The sequence below is a fragment of the Mytilus galloprovincialis genome, chromosome 6 (assembly GCF_965363235.1).
Source record: "Mytilus galloprovincialis chromosome 6, xbMytGall1.hap1.1, whole genome shotgun sequence".
NCBI classification, from domain to species: Eukaryota; Metazoa; Mollusca; class Bivalvia; order Mytilida; family Mytilidae; genus Mytilus; species Mytilus galloprovincialis.
Genome location: NC_134843.1, coordinates 68,819,519 through 68,838,427, shown reverse-complemented (window position 1 = coordinate 68,838,427; position 18,909 = coordinate 68,819,519). Strand labels below are relative to the sequence as shown.

General features: G+C 31.1%; 1 long non-coding RNA gene across 1 annotated transcript; it reads left to right on the top strand.

The window, feature by feature from the left end:
* The first annotated feature begins 2,197 nt into the window (after positions 1–2,197).
* LOC143078286 (uncharacterized) lies at positions 2,198–5,467 on the top strand. The gene is made up of 4 exons (XR_012979155.1): positions 2,198–2,346; positions 3,608–3,773; positions 4,810–4,927; positions 5,365–5,467. It is a non-coding gene; the product is annotated as an uncharacterized LOC143078286 (long non-coding RNA).
* The last annotated feature ends 13,442 nt before the right edge of the window (positions 5,468–18,909 follow it).

Below are 18,909 nucleotides of genomic sequence, written 5' to 3'. Positions count from 1 at the left end.
TAGCTTGTAAAATTGAAAATCAAAAATGTTAATCCTTTCTGCATATTGATATAAGAGAAAAATCCGTAGCCTGTCATAATTTGAAAAAAAACTATTTTTTGCATTTAAGTTATCGAGAACGCCGGTCGTTTGTAGTCGTGCAAACTTTCACCATGGAATTACTGAAAGTTCTGTTAGTGCAGATTAAAATTTAAAAATAAATATCACAAAATAATGAAATGTTTTTTTTTTAGAATAGGATGCGACATTTTACCTTATGTGAATGGTACTGTCATTAAAAGCTGAACGAGATACTTTTAGAAGTTCAGATCCGATTTTATGAAATTGTAAATTTCTGTTCTAATATTCTACATTGAACATCAATTATACTTGCATTTCATTTATTTTTTTTTTAATTAAAATTCTATATTTTTTGTTTAGCAACAACACATTAAAAGATTAAAATGATCACCCATTAATCCTTTCCGTCACCTAAATCTGTTGTGCATACGTATGCATGTACGTGATCAATAAGACAAAAAGGAGCAGCTTTTCTTTTGGAAAAAAATGTGTTAAATGATATACGTTAATCCAAACTTTAGCTCAACAACATATTGATTATTATAAGATTTGCATCAAACCCTTTTCTAAGTTAATTTGTGACCAAGATTTGTATCTTAATTCTAAAAATTCTTACCTAATAGAAATATAATACCTTATAGAAAGTACATCTAAAATATTTAACCATTTACAGCATTGCTGCACATCGCTAGGATACATTTGTTTGAAATACAGCCTTGTGCGCACCAAGAAAGTGGCCTGGCCAGGTTAAAATGTTTGTTAGCGTTCTACCCTACTTCTAAACTGGAACAGTGATGCACTGCGCAACACAAGAATAATCTATAAAAATCAGTTGTTATTGAACTATGATCAATATTACGAGGCAGAAACACAACCCACGTAAAAACAATAGACAAAAAGCACTGAATAAGAAACTCGCAATTACTGAAAGCTAGATAAAAGCAAATTACAAATAATAGATAAATCATTTTATCTCAGACAAATGTATCAATCTGTACACATCCAACGGGTTTAATGTAAAGTTGTCACAAAGATTCTGAGAAATTTACAACGTTCTGCAAATCCAAAATTAACAAAAAACAGTATCGACTGGATGTAGGATAACATTTTCTTATTATTACCACTGTACAGGTTATAAGTATTCATATGGCAACAAAGGTAAACTAATGCACCCCTTTTTATAGCAGATGTGTTATATTTTTGTTATGAATATCAGTTTACAAACAAACTCTATAAAACATTTTAAAGCTTTATTTTCATTTTCGAGCATTGGTTCTTTACCGCCACGGTAAGTCTCAGTGAAAAGTGCATCGGTATTTAGATAAAGGCAACAGTAGTATACCGCTGTTGGAAAGTCATAAATCGATTAAAAAAAACAATGCATACTCAAACTTGAACTGAGGGTAACACATCAGTTATAAGAGGGGAAACACTAAAGTAGTGCAACAAAACACCAAACGACATTACAACACCCACAGAAACGAAATATATGTTAACAATTGCAATTTTCCTAACTTGGAACAGCACATTTTAAGAAAAAATGGTGGGCAGAACCTGGTTTTGTGGCTACCCACACCTCCCGCTTGAAAACACTTTAAAATTATATAAAGTTATATCAAGTAAAACGCTTTGGACGCACAAAACCACAGTTATATATCACAACGGACCAAACTCATTGACGTATTTCAAGATGTGTCAATGATACACGAATTATTGTTGTATGATTCATCTTGACAAACGTTACCTGTTTTCTAATCTTTTTTAAATTTGTCATACCGGACATATAGCCTACTTTACGATATTGTTGAATTCTGGCTGATGGCATGGTATTGTTTACATATTTGTTTTCTGGTTTTTTATGATTGTACAGTGTCTCTTCGGCAATCAAATCAAACTACATTATTCTTATATTCATATTTTGGTGATTTACAGACGAAATGTATGTAAATGTGATTTTTTTCATACCACGATGCCACTCCTTCAAAATCTCAACAATTTCTAAACCGACAACTACAAATTATTTTGATTTGATTGCTTGAGTGTTCGTATTTTTTTTCTCTTGTCCATGATATCATTTTCCTTACAGAAACTATTGAAGGCTAGAAAGCTAAATCCACATTTCAATTAAACATGGAACCTGAGAAAGAAACATGCGAATTAGTTAAAAAGAAAGAAAAATACAAGTGGTTTAACACGTACATTGCTACACTTTGGCAGATATTTCAGAAAGATGGACTCATCTGCTGGATGTTTTATTTGTAGATGATGACAAACAGAATAGTCAAGGTTGTTATTTACAGTATCTTACGAAATGTCTTCTCATGTCTCTATCAGTCGTTGGTTTTTATATCTACTATATGATGCTATTTCATTTGTATTTGTATAACGTAAAGGAAAAGAATAAAGTAACATAGTTGTATTCGCTAAGTCTATTTTAAAGATCCTATCTAAGACTCTTTTTGTGAAATTTGTCAGTAAAATCACTACAAACTTCGCAATAATTTACAGCAGTCTATGATGAAAGGACGCACAACTGTGAACCAATTTAAACGAGAAAACTATTGGCATAATTTTAAACAATTCAATTTACAAAAAAAAGGCGACAGACATGAACTACTGACAACTACTGAATTCCCAGCTCCTGAAATGGAACAGATACATAAAGAATATGACATGGTTAATCACTTGTACAGAAAGAACGATACCAGAGGGACAGTCCAACTCATAAATCGAAAATAAACTGACAATGCCATTGCTAAAAATGAAAAAGACAAACAGACAAACAATAGTACACATAACACAACATAGAAAACTAGAGAATAAACAACACGAATCCCAACAAAAACTAGGGGTGATCGCAGGTGTTCCGGAAGGGTAAGCAGATCCTTATCCACATATGACACCCGCCGTGTTGCTTATGTGATAACACATCCGGTAAATAGTCTAATTCGGTAGGTCACATTCATGAAAGGGAAGGGGATTGTAGTTACGACGTAAGGAACATATTCCATATCATTTGGGAAACGGTTATTCCATAACGGTCAACCAACTCGTGATGGCGTCCGTAAAATTTACGAAGTGATGATTTTAACTTCACCATTTGGAACTCTTGGTTTAATAGCTTCCTGGTGGGCAGCAACCCTCTATCAAGAAAATCATGATAGGAAATGCAAGCACGGGATTAACGTATCAATTGGGAGATATATACACCGTATGCAGGTGCTGCTGGAATGTTGCTACTTAGAAATTGAAAGTTCACAATTGGAAAGCTAAATGAAGGCCATTTATTGAGCCGAAATATTTGCAATTATTGTATAATTTATATCATCTGTTCAGTTTTTCCATCTTTGTGCGTTTTTGCTAATCTGTTAATTTGTTAATTTTTTCATGTCTATAAATATATTGAAAAAAAGAATCATTCTTGAAGATTCGGTATTGATCTAGTATCAACTGTTTAGAACTTCTTATACATTTAACTCTTTCCCATGTGTATTTTATTTTTATTTTTTAGTTTATTTTGTACATAATCATGTATGTTTTATTTCAGCCTTAGAAATGAAAGTTCCAGTATTGCTATTGGTAGTGGAAGGTGATATGCGTACTGTCCACCAAGTTAAGGCGTCAGTAAAGAAGAATATACCAGTCCTGCTGATCAAAGGTTCTGGTAACGCAGCAGATTTAATGTCGAATTATTTAAAAGAACCACTTCAGAGGTATGATTGTTATAGAGAGTTTAATAAGATATTTGTTTAAAAGAAATTTATTTAAAAAGTGACATCCAGTTTTTAGAGAACATTAAAATAAATTTTATAATAAGGTTTAAAGACATTTGATATTTAATTGATATGTACAAATCCTTTATATTTTAAAGTTTTGCTTCACATATTTTGTCGATTTGCAACTAGTATTATTTATCGTATTATCAAACCTTGAAGTGATATTACGATAATTCAGTACGTGAAATTCAAGATCATTTTGATTGTAGCGATTATAAATATAATACTTTGACGCTTTGCGTAACGAATATCAATTTCTGCATATCTGTTTTTTTTTCAAATGAACTCAACAACTCATGTAGAAGTGTCAACGTATATAACACTTTTGGAAAGGCCTGCACATTTACTTCATGCAGTATATGCATTATATACAAAAAATTGTATACTTATCTCGTTAAGGAAACATAAACAAGTTATTTATAGTCAATGGAATATATATATATATACAAACATATTTTCTGCACCATCAATCAGTATGTTACACTTTTCCTCAAATCTTGTATAAATTAAGCTACAAAACTATTTTTTTTTTTGTCATGCATCCGATTTCACCTTGAGAGATGCACACGCCTGATGAAGATAATTTGTTTAGCGAAATATTGCGTATTTCTATTTAAAATCTAATAGAACTTTTAATGTATTAATTAGTGTGTTTAAGTTATATTCTTAGACATTTATATAATTTTAATTCAGTAACTGTATTATTTTTTTATTTTCCCAAACTGATCCACGTTTAAACAGATTGAATGTTGATTGTTGCTATTTTTAGACATTATATATATACATATGTATATATATATTTAACTAGAAAAAGGACTACATTAAAGAAATTGTATTGCTTTTCAACTATCATTGAGACCAAGTTATCAATATCGTCACAGAACAGCTTTGACATTTTTCATAACCGTTTCACCTTTATCTATATGTACCAATAACACCCCAAGATCTTACATTGGGAACCTTCTTTTTTCAGTGAACGATATCGTCTGCTAAAAAAGAAGGCGCCTTTGCTTTTCGGAACTTATTTTTTGAATGACCGCTTCCTGAAATTGATAAAGACGATGGAAACCATTGCAAAATTTGATCATTTGGTGAGTATCATTGTGTGTAGAAATGTGCATCTGTTGTATAGGCTTTATAAAATACCGATGTAAATAGTGTATACTGTTGTGATGTAACTGAACTCAGTTTTCAATATTTTCTCCCGATTTTGAATTTTGGCTTGCAACATACAACAAAATTCCTTTTATTTGATTGATCGTCATCAGTCAATAATCATATTTATACATTTTCTGAGTACTTCTTAAGTTTTGATTAATTATGTTTTCTTTTTTCTGCTTTTAAACTGTGTGCATTTTGTATAATTTTATTTTGACATCTCTAGTATCGGTTTTCACTTCCATATTCAAGACATATTTCGAACTGAAAGTGAAATAAATCATGATTTGATGAATTGACGTAAATTAAAAATTAGCTCTTTTATATGTGCGACTGTGGTAGTATATGTAAGAACTGTTTTATTCTTCAGATCACGATATATGATGTTAACAATGACGAGGGTTTAAAGATGGAAGAAGCAGTAGTCGAAGTCATAATCAAGGGATGGTCACTCCGGGACTTAAACAAGAAAAGAAATGTCGTTTCACAATGAGAATAATGATTTTTTTACAGGTTTTGTTTATTTACCTCTTATTTGGTTTTTTTTACATCAAGTGACAAAATACACTATCCAGGACACGTATACGTAATTGAAAACAAATGCAATAAATATGGTTTGCAGAGCTGGTAGACCAGAGCAAAGGACCGTACATTTTGACTTTGAACATGTTTAATGAGGAAAGAAAGCAAAACAATCAAATAATATGTGTGGTATACGTCAGTGAGAAACAAAACAATAACGAAAATGACGTAAAACTATTATTGGGGATATGTTAAGCTGTAAAATCGTCATGATTCTTTAAAAGTTGGGGGAAAGATTATTCAGATACGTTTTAAATCTCCATTAACACTTCAAATATTTTTTAAGAAAATTTGACATATGATAACTACTGATGAAAATGCATTACTTGACTCCTAGACATATCATAATCCACTGACATATATGCTCAATCATGAATTGTAATGGTATTGATGTAAGGAACAGTTTTAAGTATTATCAGTGTTTTTCTATTTTATGGAAGAAGTTTATTTTAAGAAAAACTTAGTTGAAAGTCAAGAAATAGCATTGTGAATTATAATCAGACTAATTTCAAGTCATTCGTTATTAAAATTAGCTTATACAAATAAAACAAAATTAAAGGCATATAACTTGCATCTTTTGATGTAGTATTGGGCGTTGAATTCCTTTCAGATGATAAAGTACACGTCGGAGAATACGAAAAAGAATTCAAACCGGGTATGTAACGTTCTCATCTTTGATATTTAGTTGTAGCATTTATGAAAAACGATAGTGGGTATGGAACGAATAATGACATGTTATCATAATGTTACTTGCGCATATATTATACCGTTAATTTTTCACAATCAGAATTGATAATATTTATTTATTTACTCTGTAGTTTACTTGAATATACTGCATACAATATATAGACCATTATAGTAAAATAATGTTATGACATTGATTCTATATAAATAAATTATATATACTTCATTGCACTACAAACCAGTAAAAGTCTGAAATGGCCTATATCTGTACTAGACTGTACTGATTTTTACTCGACCAGTCTAAATTGGTCTGAAATTTACTTGATAATACTCGACTGTAGTCTGAACCATTCTTAACAGTCTGAATTTGTACTTGACCAGTTCTTAACCATTTTATACGAGTCTGAACCATGCTCGACCTAATCTGAACCATACTCGACCTAGTCTGAACCGTACTCGACCTAGTCTGAACCATACTCGACCTAGTCTGAACCATACTCGACCAAGTCTTAACCAACCTAGACTTATTCTTTGTATCTATCAACTGAATTTTATCAATTTAGGAAATATTTTTAATAAATATTAAATTTGAACAACAACTTAATATTAAAAATGTATTCAATATAGTATTGAAATTAAAGTTTCACAATAATCTATCATAAAATAACTTCAACACAATATTAATCAACACTTACATAATAATATATATCAACCATAAAATACAAATAACATAAGGTGATCAAATAATCTAAACAATGAATTGTGACTAATATTTTCAATATTATTTAAAATTTTATGAAGTATTTTATGATAACTGGACTATTTTCACCATTAACTTAAGCCTAGTATAGATTTATGTTGTTAGACTTTAATAATGCAGTGAATGTTTTTTTTTTAATTAATATTTATATAAAATAGTATATAAAACAACTTAATAAATTAAAAAAATGAGACCTCAATTGTTTTATTTTATTAAACCAAAAATTTAATATAATCATGATAATAGAATTTCCATATCGATCCTTGATAACCTTTTTAAAAAAGGAAATATGTTCCAAAGTAACAGTAAAAATTAATTTCAATTGATTTAAGTATGTTTTGTCAAATTAAAGACATGGCATTCATTAAGCACTTTAATATGGTCTTATTGCCTCAGTACATGTGTTTTACCTGTAGGTAAAAAGAAAGCTCTATTTTCTTAAATTCGTGTATTACTTATCTTGTATATTCAAAAGGCCTTGTTTTTTAAAGTTAAACAGGATGTTGCAATTTTGAATAAATGTTATTTAGAATTTAATACCTCTGACCAGGTGTGATCTTATTTATGAGTTTGCCCCAAGCAGAAGTTATACTTAATATTTCACCACTACTCAGAAAAACAATTTTATTTTTTTATTTAATTTTATCCCTTTTTGATATACATTATATATAATATATTATTTTTTTAACCTAAATAAAATAATAGATATATTTCTAATATAAGTTTAAACAATTTATAAATTTTGTTGGTTGTTGTTATAAATGTCAGTTAAAAAGAAATTTATTTTAACAGTTAAAAAAGTAGAGGTTATTTGGTCTAGTATGGTTCAGACTGGTCGAGTATTGTTCAGACCTTTGGTTAAGTATGGTTTAGACTAGAAAAATAGGTCGAGTACATATCAAGAATGGGTTAAGACTGTTCCAGACTGGTCGAGTAATAGTTCAGACTATTTTCAACGGCACAGATAACGGTCAAGTAGGATTCAGTACAGTCGAGTATGGTTCAGACTGGGGTCGAGTAATGTCAAGTAAAAGTCAGACCAATTCAGACTGGTCGAGTAAAAAGCAGTACAGTCGAGTACAGATATAGGCTTTTTCAGACTTTAATGGTTTGTAGTGTTGTGTACTACTTACAATATTCTACCATGGAGAAAGCTACAAGCAATACCACCATAACATTCGTCTGAACTGTTTCCGCATGTCGATAGACGTAAAAGAACGCGACACGCAGTGAAATTTTTTACTATGTTTTTAAATTTGATTACTGTAGTCATTTTTTATTGCAGATGAGCTGTCCGTTGAATTTCTTGTAGCTGAAGCTGGTAAGTACATTTCCAAATAGCTATACCATCTGTGATGTTCAAACAATTTTTCGAACACAAATTAGAAGATACCAAATAAAAATATATACATAATATGCTTATTTTAAAAAAACTTGAGATGTCTGAGTTCCATGAAACAACAAATGAAGATAAAAGGCAAAGGTATAAAGGTCACAAGCGCGGTACTTTTAAAACACCACGTTATTGGGCAATCGGCAGGATAATAAAAAATCATCTCAGCTTACTATTAACAAACGTTTCTTTGTGTACATTTTGCTATAGTTTGTTGTTTCCGTTTAAACCATTGTGGTGACGTCAGCCTATTCATTTACCGTGGATTCTTTTTCTAGTATCAACGCTTCTTAGTCTTTCGTTGAAATGGACTCACCATTTTATATTCTTTTGTTTCCTTTGTGTGCCTAATTACATTTAGTTTGAATTGACTAATTTACTGATATCTGTTCTCGAATGGAATTGTTTTAAAAACTTACCTTTAGTTTTTGTTATTTCTCTATGCCTTCACTGGGAATCGAACCCGTCCATGAATTCTGTAACGTGTTTCTGACATCAACACATCGACGAAACCTCTGGGCTACCAATCGGTTACGATTTAAATGTCTAATTTATACATATAAATGAATATGTGATATACAATGGTTCAACAGAAACACAGGTCTTGTTCCTTTATATATACATAATACCGCAAACGTATAGTATGAATTGGTAGCCAAGAGGTTTCATGGTTACGATAAATTATTTAAGGTAAGGACTTGTCTGTTTAGGTTCTAATCCCTGTATTCTCTTTGCTTTTTGTTCTTGTTTTGTATGTAACTGTGGATATTTTGTGTAATAAAAGCGAGTTTCATCGTTTATTATCAAACTAATGTTGGTTATTCCACATGTTTTGAAACAAAAATGACTACATTCTATTTGTTCATTTTTGTTTTATAAATTAATATGACATGAATTCGTCTGTTTTACGGCATAATTTTAAAACTGTTAAATCGCAAATGCTATGCTAGAAAATGGTGATGTTCCTAGAATAAGGCTTTTTGTTAGAAATTTCGGAAACATAGTTATTATATGCACTATATGTATGTTCTTTGTCGGGTTGTTTTCCCTTTGACACTTTTTCCATTTCCATTTTCAATTCTAATAGAAATAAGTTCGAATATATCTTATTTTGCAAAAACAGATAAAACATTCAGATGCCTTATGGTATGAAGAGCTTTAATGGTAGACGTGTTGTGTTATAATATATTTGTATTTTTAACCATTTGATTGTGATATTTAATTTAATTAAATTTATCATTTAACACGATTACATAGACAATAACTGTTTAGTGTCTTTAAATATCAGCTGTATTTGTACGAGGCTAGGAAACAAGGTGTAAGCAAGCTTTTAGCGAGCTATTACACCTGTTTCGAGCCGAGTACAAATACAGCTGATATTTAAAGACACTAAACAGTTATTGTCTTTATCCTGCAATTAATTCTGTATATTATTTGTGTTTTGAACGACACAAAAACACATGTTTTAGATATAGGAAGATGTGGTGTGAGTGCCAATGAGACAACTCTCCATACAAATAACAATTTAAAAAGTAAACCATTATAGGTTAAAGTACGGCCTTCAACACGGAGCCTTGGCTCACACCGAACAACAAGCTATAAAGGGCCCCAAAATTACTAGTGTGAAACCATTCAAACGGGAAAATTGCATTTATGTTCGATTTTAAACCCCTTGAGGCCCGTGTAGTAATACGATACAGTAATCACACATTCAGCTGAAGACGGATTCGCAAAAAAAGAATCTCGAATGGTCAACAATAATCCATCGCTCAAGGTGAATAATTATCTATTTTAACATAACAACTAATTTCAACAGTAAAAACAAATAACAAAACATTGTCCAATTTGAAACAGGAGTTTATGAGTTGTCCTACGCTTCAGACTCTACATTCACTAAACATGCATGCTGAAATTGACATGGTTGTTTTTATTACACAATCACACATATTCAAGTTCTGCAATCGATAGTTGTCATCGTAGAAAGGACTGCTGTTCATATGTGTATGTTATCAGAAAATTGTGTGATTCTTATTGTTCTAAAGAAATGTTTGAAACAAATAGAAGGTATAAAAGTAATCGTTAATTCGCAATTGATACGTCATTGGAATGCAATTGCAATGCATATTCTGAGGTCACGCAGGTTCATACAATACTCAGTCCGGCAGTGGGCGGAGCTTTTAAGCGATATCTGTCTAGTATACAGATACAGCATAGCGATATCTGTAGGGCTCTATCTGTATAGTAGAACACCCAATTGCAGGATAAATGGTTATTTAAACTCACTAACAATACCTTCGAATTAAGAATAGGCGTTAATTTGTAAAAAGCATTAACACAATAGTTTAAGTGATAGATACAATGGGTAAGTGTTGATTCATGATAAACAATTCTTATCCATTGTATCTATATCACATATAATCCGCTCGACTAAAAATATATCATTCATCAATTACGTGGCTCTATTTGCAACATTGATAAATATATACTATGTAGTAAATTTCAAGAAAAAGGTGTATATACAGAGATTAGCAATTTGCATTTTTTCTTAACTGTCTGCAAATTTTATCAGATATATTTTACCAAACGCAAGGATTTTACAATACTTTTAGCAATTATGTTGACCGATAACGATGATATATCAAGTTAACATATGATTGTGTACACAAACCAAAAGAGAGCTGCTACATGTACCCAAAATGTAAAATATAATTGTATGCTAACATCAACAAACAAACGAATGGTCAACTGTCTTTCATTGGTTTTGTTTTATTTTGTGCTTGGGTTTTTAACTGTTGATTTTAAGATAACACAAATGGTTGAATACTAATTAATAAATAAATACCTTAAGTGTATTCCAGAAAGTTATATGTTTGTGTTGTAGACATGTACCGACAGCCACAGGAACAACAACCAGACAAAAAACAAAAGCATGAAGAACATCGTACACGAAATACTGTCACATTAAACATAGTAAATGACAAAAACTTAAGTAAGTACTTCAAATATATATTAATCAACAATAGTCACTAATTAGCTTGATAGCAATGAATTAACAAACAGCCAACTCATCAATTTTATATTTATGATCATGCCTTAACCATAATGTTTTTTTTTTTTGTTAATGCGTTATTTTATCCCCACTGTACATCAGACATAATTGTTTTTTTGATGTGTCATAGACACAGATTGGTTTCATTACTGAGCAAGATCGAAGTTTTGTCCTTGAGAAAGTTCGCTGCTCAGTTTCAAAATAAATAACTTTCCATTAAACTGTAATATATAGATAGGGGATTTGTGAAATCAGGGATTTTGTAAAATAACTAAAATTTCAGGGAATTTGTAAAATCACTGAAATGATTATTGATTTTGTAAAATCACTGATTTTGACTAGTGATTTTACAAAATCCCTGGAATAATTAAGATCTTTTTTACAGATTTACTTATTAAATTCAGGGAATTTGTAAAACAGATTCATTCATTTTTATTACGATTTTCTGTGAAAAAAAGCCTACAACAGTAACACTCAATAAGTTTGAGGTTAACCTAGTCTTTATCTTAATACATGTATATATAGTCAGCAATTTTCATGCACTATACAACTGGCATACTGTAGAACAATGTCTCGGGCACAGATGTCTTTAAATCAAGAGTCCAGTGATTTAACAAAAATCCCTGATTTTACAAATCCCCTGTAACATATACATGTATTGACAGGGGATAAATAAAGGAACCCAAAAAAAAAATTTGCTTCAAAATGTTCTCTCTCGTGATTTTTCATAGCTTTATCATTGACAAGTTTAAGTTCTCAAAAACTTTTGAATAATAACAATGATTTTATAAGACTTTTACAAATGGCTTATAATTATACACATCAAAGATTTAGAAAAAGACAAATTGGGGGGTCGGTCAATGGGCAAGAGTTTTTAAGGCACTCAAATAGATAAAAACCAGAGGATTCGTTAAATCTGATAAAAATCCCAAACTTGACAAGCGAACATCCTTTATTTTAAATCTGTTCTTAAATTTATTTAACTCGGTTACTTTATCTGTTAATCCTATTGGAATACAGGGGTACATAAAATTGATTTAAAATGACGAATTTATCACATGTATTGCAGATATTCAAAGTCACTTTCACCTGGATCCCTGTCTTTGTACTTTTACATTGCATATCAGTTCATAGAGGAAAAGACCTACGAGAACAAGGAGAAAGTAAGAAATACAATGGATCCTCTATGCTTTTCAACTTTGTTTTGTTTAGCTGCATCGAAAAACTAAGGATTTTCTTGTCCCAGAAATAGATTACATAATCCGTATTAGGCACAACTTTTTGGAATTTTGGATCCTCTGTGCTCTTCAACTTTGTATTGTTTGGCTTTATAACTATTTTGATATGAGCGTCACTGATGAGTCTTATGTAGACGAAACGCGCGTTTGGCGTACTAAATAATAATCCTGGTACTATTTACACCACTGGGTCGATGCAACTGCTGGTGAACGTTTCGTCCGCGAGGGTATCACCAGCCCAGTAGTCAGCACTTTGGTGTTGACATGAATATCGATTATGTGATCATTTTTTTTTTAATTTCTTGATACAAAAATTTGAATTTTTCGAAAACTAAGGATTTTCTTGTCCCAGGAATAGATTACCTTAGCCGTATTTGGCACAACTTTTTGGAATTTTGGATCCTCTTTGCTCTTCAACTTTGTATTGTTTGGCTTTATAACTATTTTGATATGAGCGTACTGATGAGTCTTATGTAGACGAAACGCGCGTCTGTCGTACTAAATTATAACCCTGGTACTTTTGATAACTATTTACAGTACTGGGTCGATGTCACTGCTGGTGGACGTTTCGTCCACGAGGGTATCACCAGCCCAGTAGTCAGCACTTCGGTGTTGACATGAATATCATTTATGTGATCATTTTTATAAATTTCCCGATACAAAACTGTCGTACTAAATTATAATTCTGGTACTTTTGATAAATATAATTAAGCTAGTTTTAGTATATACATGTATTTTCATATTTTCATATATTTACAAGTTTGTAAGCAACTGGTTTTGTAGTAATATGAGGCTGACTTCGTACAGGATCTTCTCATAAAGAACAGGCTGGCATTATCCTTTTAACTTCAAGTTCCGCTATATAGATTTTGTCCTTTCACTGAAGAAGTTAAATCTGGTGACTATGTTGGACGTATCTATCCAATCGAACTTGATATGAAGGTTACAATACGTACAATTTATACTGCAAATCTGAATTGATAATGCGCGTGGTCGGTTAAGACTAAACTGTTAAGACTAAAGAGATGCTTTCTGTTACTCATTTTTTAACTTCCCAATTTTATGTAGAAACATTTCAACAGCGACTGCATATATATCTCCAAGTTGTAACGATATTCTAGAGTTTACATTTCATATTATCATATTAATACCGGGTTTGTATATACATAAGTATGTTGATGGATGCTACATATTGAGTATGATATACTTACTCGTAGAGAAAACTTGATATCACCTTGGCCTGTAAATGCTATCGGTATTTCTAACAACAGATACTTTCTTCCAAAAAATAGATACACGTACTAAAACTTAACATTTTGTCTGTTTCAATTATCGAATATAACTATATATCTTTTGGTAAGGATTTACAGTTACTCTTACTAGAAGCTATCATAGCTGATCGTGTGGATTATGTGTCAACCATGCTACAGAATGGAGAGGAATTCAATTATAGTCACTTTGAAACTTTATATAATGAAGTAAGTGTATTTTATGACATATTATATTGTTATCGTTATTTAGTATTACAAACCAGGGGAAGTTGTTCGAGACGGGTAAAAGTTACGGTAACAGACATTTAGAAGGCCTTCACGATATGATTTAATGTTTTTTAATTCTGCTCAAGTTACGAATAAAGTATACACAACATTCAAATTAAACATAAGAAAAGTCAAAGACAACCACATTGATGATGAAAATGTCGAAGAAGGGTTTATCTGGTTGTTCGAGCACTAGCTTCTCACATGACATGCTGAAGAAAATCATTTGCTTACGGATCTTAAACTTCAAAAAAATAATTTTTCGCGGCCTTTAAATCAAATATAAATAGTCACACTTCAAGAGTTTAAAATAAATCGCATCAAAAGAGAACATTCTGGTTGAAAGAAACCTTTTAAACAGATCAAACATGCCAATTTCGTAAGATGGATAATTGAAGTATATCACCTTACTAATATAGAATAAGATGATGTGATGTGATCGACAACGAGAAAACGTGATCAGCAACAGACCAAATGACATGATCAAATAGAGTCCAATTGACGTGGATGTAAGTAACTATTTTGGTATTGTCGTTTAATTCAGCATAGCTTTGCGTATGTCGAGATGTTTTAATCATTTGACGACCTTATCGAAATAAAAGATTTTTAAAAGTATTAACAAGAAAATCGATTAATTTTTTTCTTGTGACATGATACATAATAAATTTTCAAAGGTAAAGTTCCTTCCTTCATTTTGCCATTTTCTTATAGACATTGCAATGCGAAAACTGTCGAGCAAACGACTGTCGCAAAATTCACTCCATACATCACGTAAGTAAATTTGTATGTACTCGTCATTTTCAAAATATCGGGGTAAATATCGTGACTTGACATAATTCATTATGCATGATTTAATTATTTCAAATCTCCAAATATTATTGGATTTAATTTGTAAGAACATTATGTAATGTATGTGACCAATTTCGTTGACAACTAATCCTCATAAAACATCAATAAATCCGCTTTATATGTGTGTAGTCTACAAATAATAGTTCCATCGTTTGTGTGTCTTTTCTTGCAATATGGAGCGTATTTTATCAAATGCCGAGAAGTCTAAGTCGTCTAACTATTGTCTCAATAGTCGGTGAACTCCTGGTGTACGAGTTCGAATAATGTAGGTGCGCTTGGCTTCGATCTTAATTTATTTGGATAATTGGGTTTCCTGCCAAAAGTTGGTGGTTCTATCCGGACACTACATCTACCACCCTCAGAAAAAAACTGCCTACCACCTAAAATAGCATAATTGTGCTGAAAGTAGCGTTATACGTCAATTAATCAATCGAGAATATTGACAACTAATTGGATTAAAAGAGAGGTGATTTGTTTTTCAAACTAAAATATCATTACATATATCTATCAAAATAGTGAGGATGGCTATAGGAATATTTCCTACATATACGTGTGTATCTCAAGTGTAACACATCTATACAAAAAACTTTAATATCAACGTACTACGCAATTGCAAAAGTTGACAGGTTCATAATGAATAACCTTCATTACTAAACTGCTGACTAAATTGTTGATATCTTACGTTGTTGATAAAATAGAATAGAGAATGGAAACTGGTGATGTGGCAAAGCAAAAAAACAACCCGAACAAAAAGATAAAAAAAAAGATAACAGATAAAAGATAGTAAGCAATCATCAACTTTGATGATGCATCTCCGTTTGCAGTAAACATCAAATAATCTTATGTAAATCACAAATAAAAGCATAGACATTTCGTGAGCATATAACACAAAATGAACAAGCCATACTCTGTATGTCGTATGTGAACTCAGGTATCATATTTGTAATTGTAAGACATAATTCTTAGGGATAAAATAAAAATGACTGGTTTTATTTTTTCTATAAAGAGAATTAGTCCTTGTGTTTGTGAACAAATCTGGTGTACATGCCAAGGCAAAATGAAAGGTATTACAGGGAACGGATCTACAAATTGTAAAAGACATGTAGCAAGATACCTAAAAATCTGCGATAGAGGAAGGTTAATGTGTCAACAGCTACTCAATTATGCCACAAGTAAGAACTTCAAGATTATTATCTGTAACAGTATACTTAAAGATCTTATTATTGTCAAAATGAGTTTGAGAACTGTTCTGATTAAGAAGAGACAAAGACATTTTAAAGGAGATAACTGTTAAAGAGATTTTTAATGTTTCTAGTCCGTTACGAGATTTGATATTGATTACTTGGTAATAGTAATGTTATCAAATAAACAATTTACAAATATCGTTTCATTTGGTGTTCCCCGTTAGTCTCCTTTCGTGTAAATTTAGTGGGAGACGTGGTTAAACATGTTTAACTTTCCCTAAGTTTGAGTGACGTTTCCTCAAAATATGAAACGATAATTTACATACATATTTTTGCCATTTGCATGATCAATTTTAAGATGGTCTTTAAAATAAGCAGAGTTACACGCATTGTGTTATATCATTGTAAGTCTTCAAACTGTACAATGAGCACCAATTTGATAATATCATATATGAAAGTCAAACTTTGAAAGAATGCTCAATTAAGATCGGGGAATTTGACATTTCAACCGACATAGAGAAATTATATTCCAAATGAATTAACTTAAATATCAAATGTTTCATTAAGCGGTTTTTAATTAAACTTTCGGAGAGATAAAAATCAGAGACAGACAGGGTCAATTGACTTACAATAATGTACATGTTTCAGTTATTTCTAAAACTTTATTTCGTCACCTTTTCAATATAAGATGAAACTGATGGACAAGTGGTTAAATCTAATTTCGTGTTCCAAATAATCTATTTGCCTGGTTTGATGAAATTTTAAAAAGGAAATAGGAAGAATTAAATGGGAACACGAACTACCTACTGTCAGCAAAGATTTAAAATTTTTAAAAAAATCTAAAAATACATAAGTGATACGTTTGACAATTTAATTTATCAAGTTACAAATGAAATCAGACCTGGAACAGTACATCCTACACCAGATGATGATGAAGGTATCAATATACATGTACATAGTTTATTAATTCAACACCACTTTATATTTCCTTTTTTGTGTATCTTTGTTATATATTTGTTTGTTTTTGTTCTGATTGAGATTGTGACACGGTGATGATGGCTGTATCCCAATTTTGACAATTTTACCTTTTATGTCTGTTTTGTTTACGCATCGTTATAAATATAATGGCATTTGATGCGACTGTCATACAAGTGAGAGGTTTTGCACTATAAAATCAGGTTCAATCCACCATTGTCTACATTTAAAAATGCATGTACTAAGTCAGCAATATGATAGTTGTTGTCCATTTTTTGATTTTGCCATTTGATTCGGGAGTTTCCGTTTTGAATTTTCCTTGGAGTTCAGTATAAACCAGGTTCAACCCACCACTTTTATTCCCCTTTAAAAGTGTCCTGTACCAAGTCAGGAAGATGGCCATTGTTATATTATTGTTCGTTTCTGTGTGTGTTGCATTTTAACGTTGAGTCGTTTGTGTTTTCTCTTATTTTTGAGAAATTGAGATAAGACGTGGCACGGTACTTGTCTATCCCAAATTCATGTATTTGGTTTTCATGTTATATTTGTTATTCTCGTGGTGTTTTGTCTGATGCTTGGTCCGTTTTGGTGTTATGTTGTTGTTCTCCTCTTATATTTAATGCGTTTCCCTCGGTTTTAGTTTGTTACCCCGATTTTGTTTTTTGTCCATGGATTTATGAGTTTTGAACAGCGGTATACTACTGTTGCCTTTATTTGTTACTTTAATTTTTAGCATGAGTAACAAAAGATTAAGGTTTATATAGGTTAGTGAGACTAATTTAAAAGGAAAAGAAAACTAATCTTAACATATTAACACGTACAAATTCAATAGTATTGAAAAAAATGTTTTTTTCTAAACTCATCAACGATTCCATGCTTATGATATAGTATACCAGACTTGCATTTCGTCTACATACGACGTATCTGTGACATTCGATTCTAAACAGTTTAAATACGAAGTTGACGGGCGTTGTAAAGCAAACAATTTCGAAAAGTACCAAATATAACTTTATATGAATATAACTTTTTATAGACATATAACTTAGCGAAATGCCTATACTGGTAAACTTGTTGCTTGTACTTATGTCCGTAGCTAATAAAGAATTGTCCATCTAACGGTATTTATTATAAGCAATGATTAAAACATTTTTATTATTCTATGTGGACGTTTCAACCCCAATTTTTTATCATCCATTATTCATCACTATTGTGTAAATATGTATGGCGATACTCCTTGTGTTATCAGTAAAAGAATTATTCCGTGTGTGTCAGGTAAATGTAAACTGCAACCTAAAAACAAAAAGTAACAAATGATATTAGGGCAACTTTAACTTTCACATATGCGATTAACGTCACCAGCTTCGTGTTTTAAAAATAATAATCATAAGTTAGTGACCTTTTTGAAATGAATTATGTTACGACAGTTTTACCCGAATAATTACAAGAGTCATACAGTGAATGGCATTGGCAGTTCTTTACTCAAAACAGATTATTAAATTGCATTTAATACACTTTTCTATATTAAACTTTATTGATGTAAAAGGTTATATATGATATATAATTTCGTGATATTCAGCAATGGCAATTAATGATCTTTGTATAAAACTATGATAAATAATATCAATATGTTTAATCGTATACAAGCAAATTATTTTACACAATA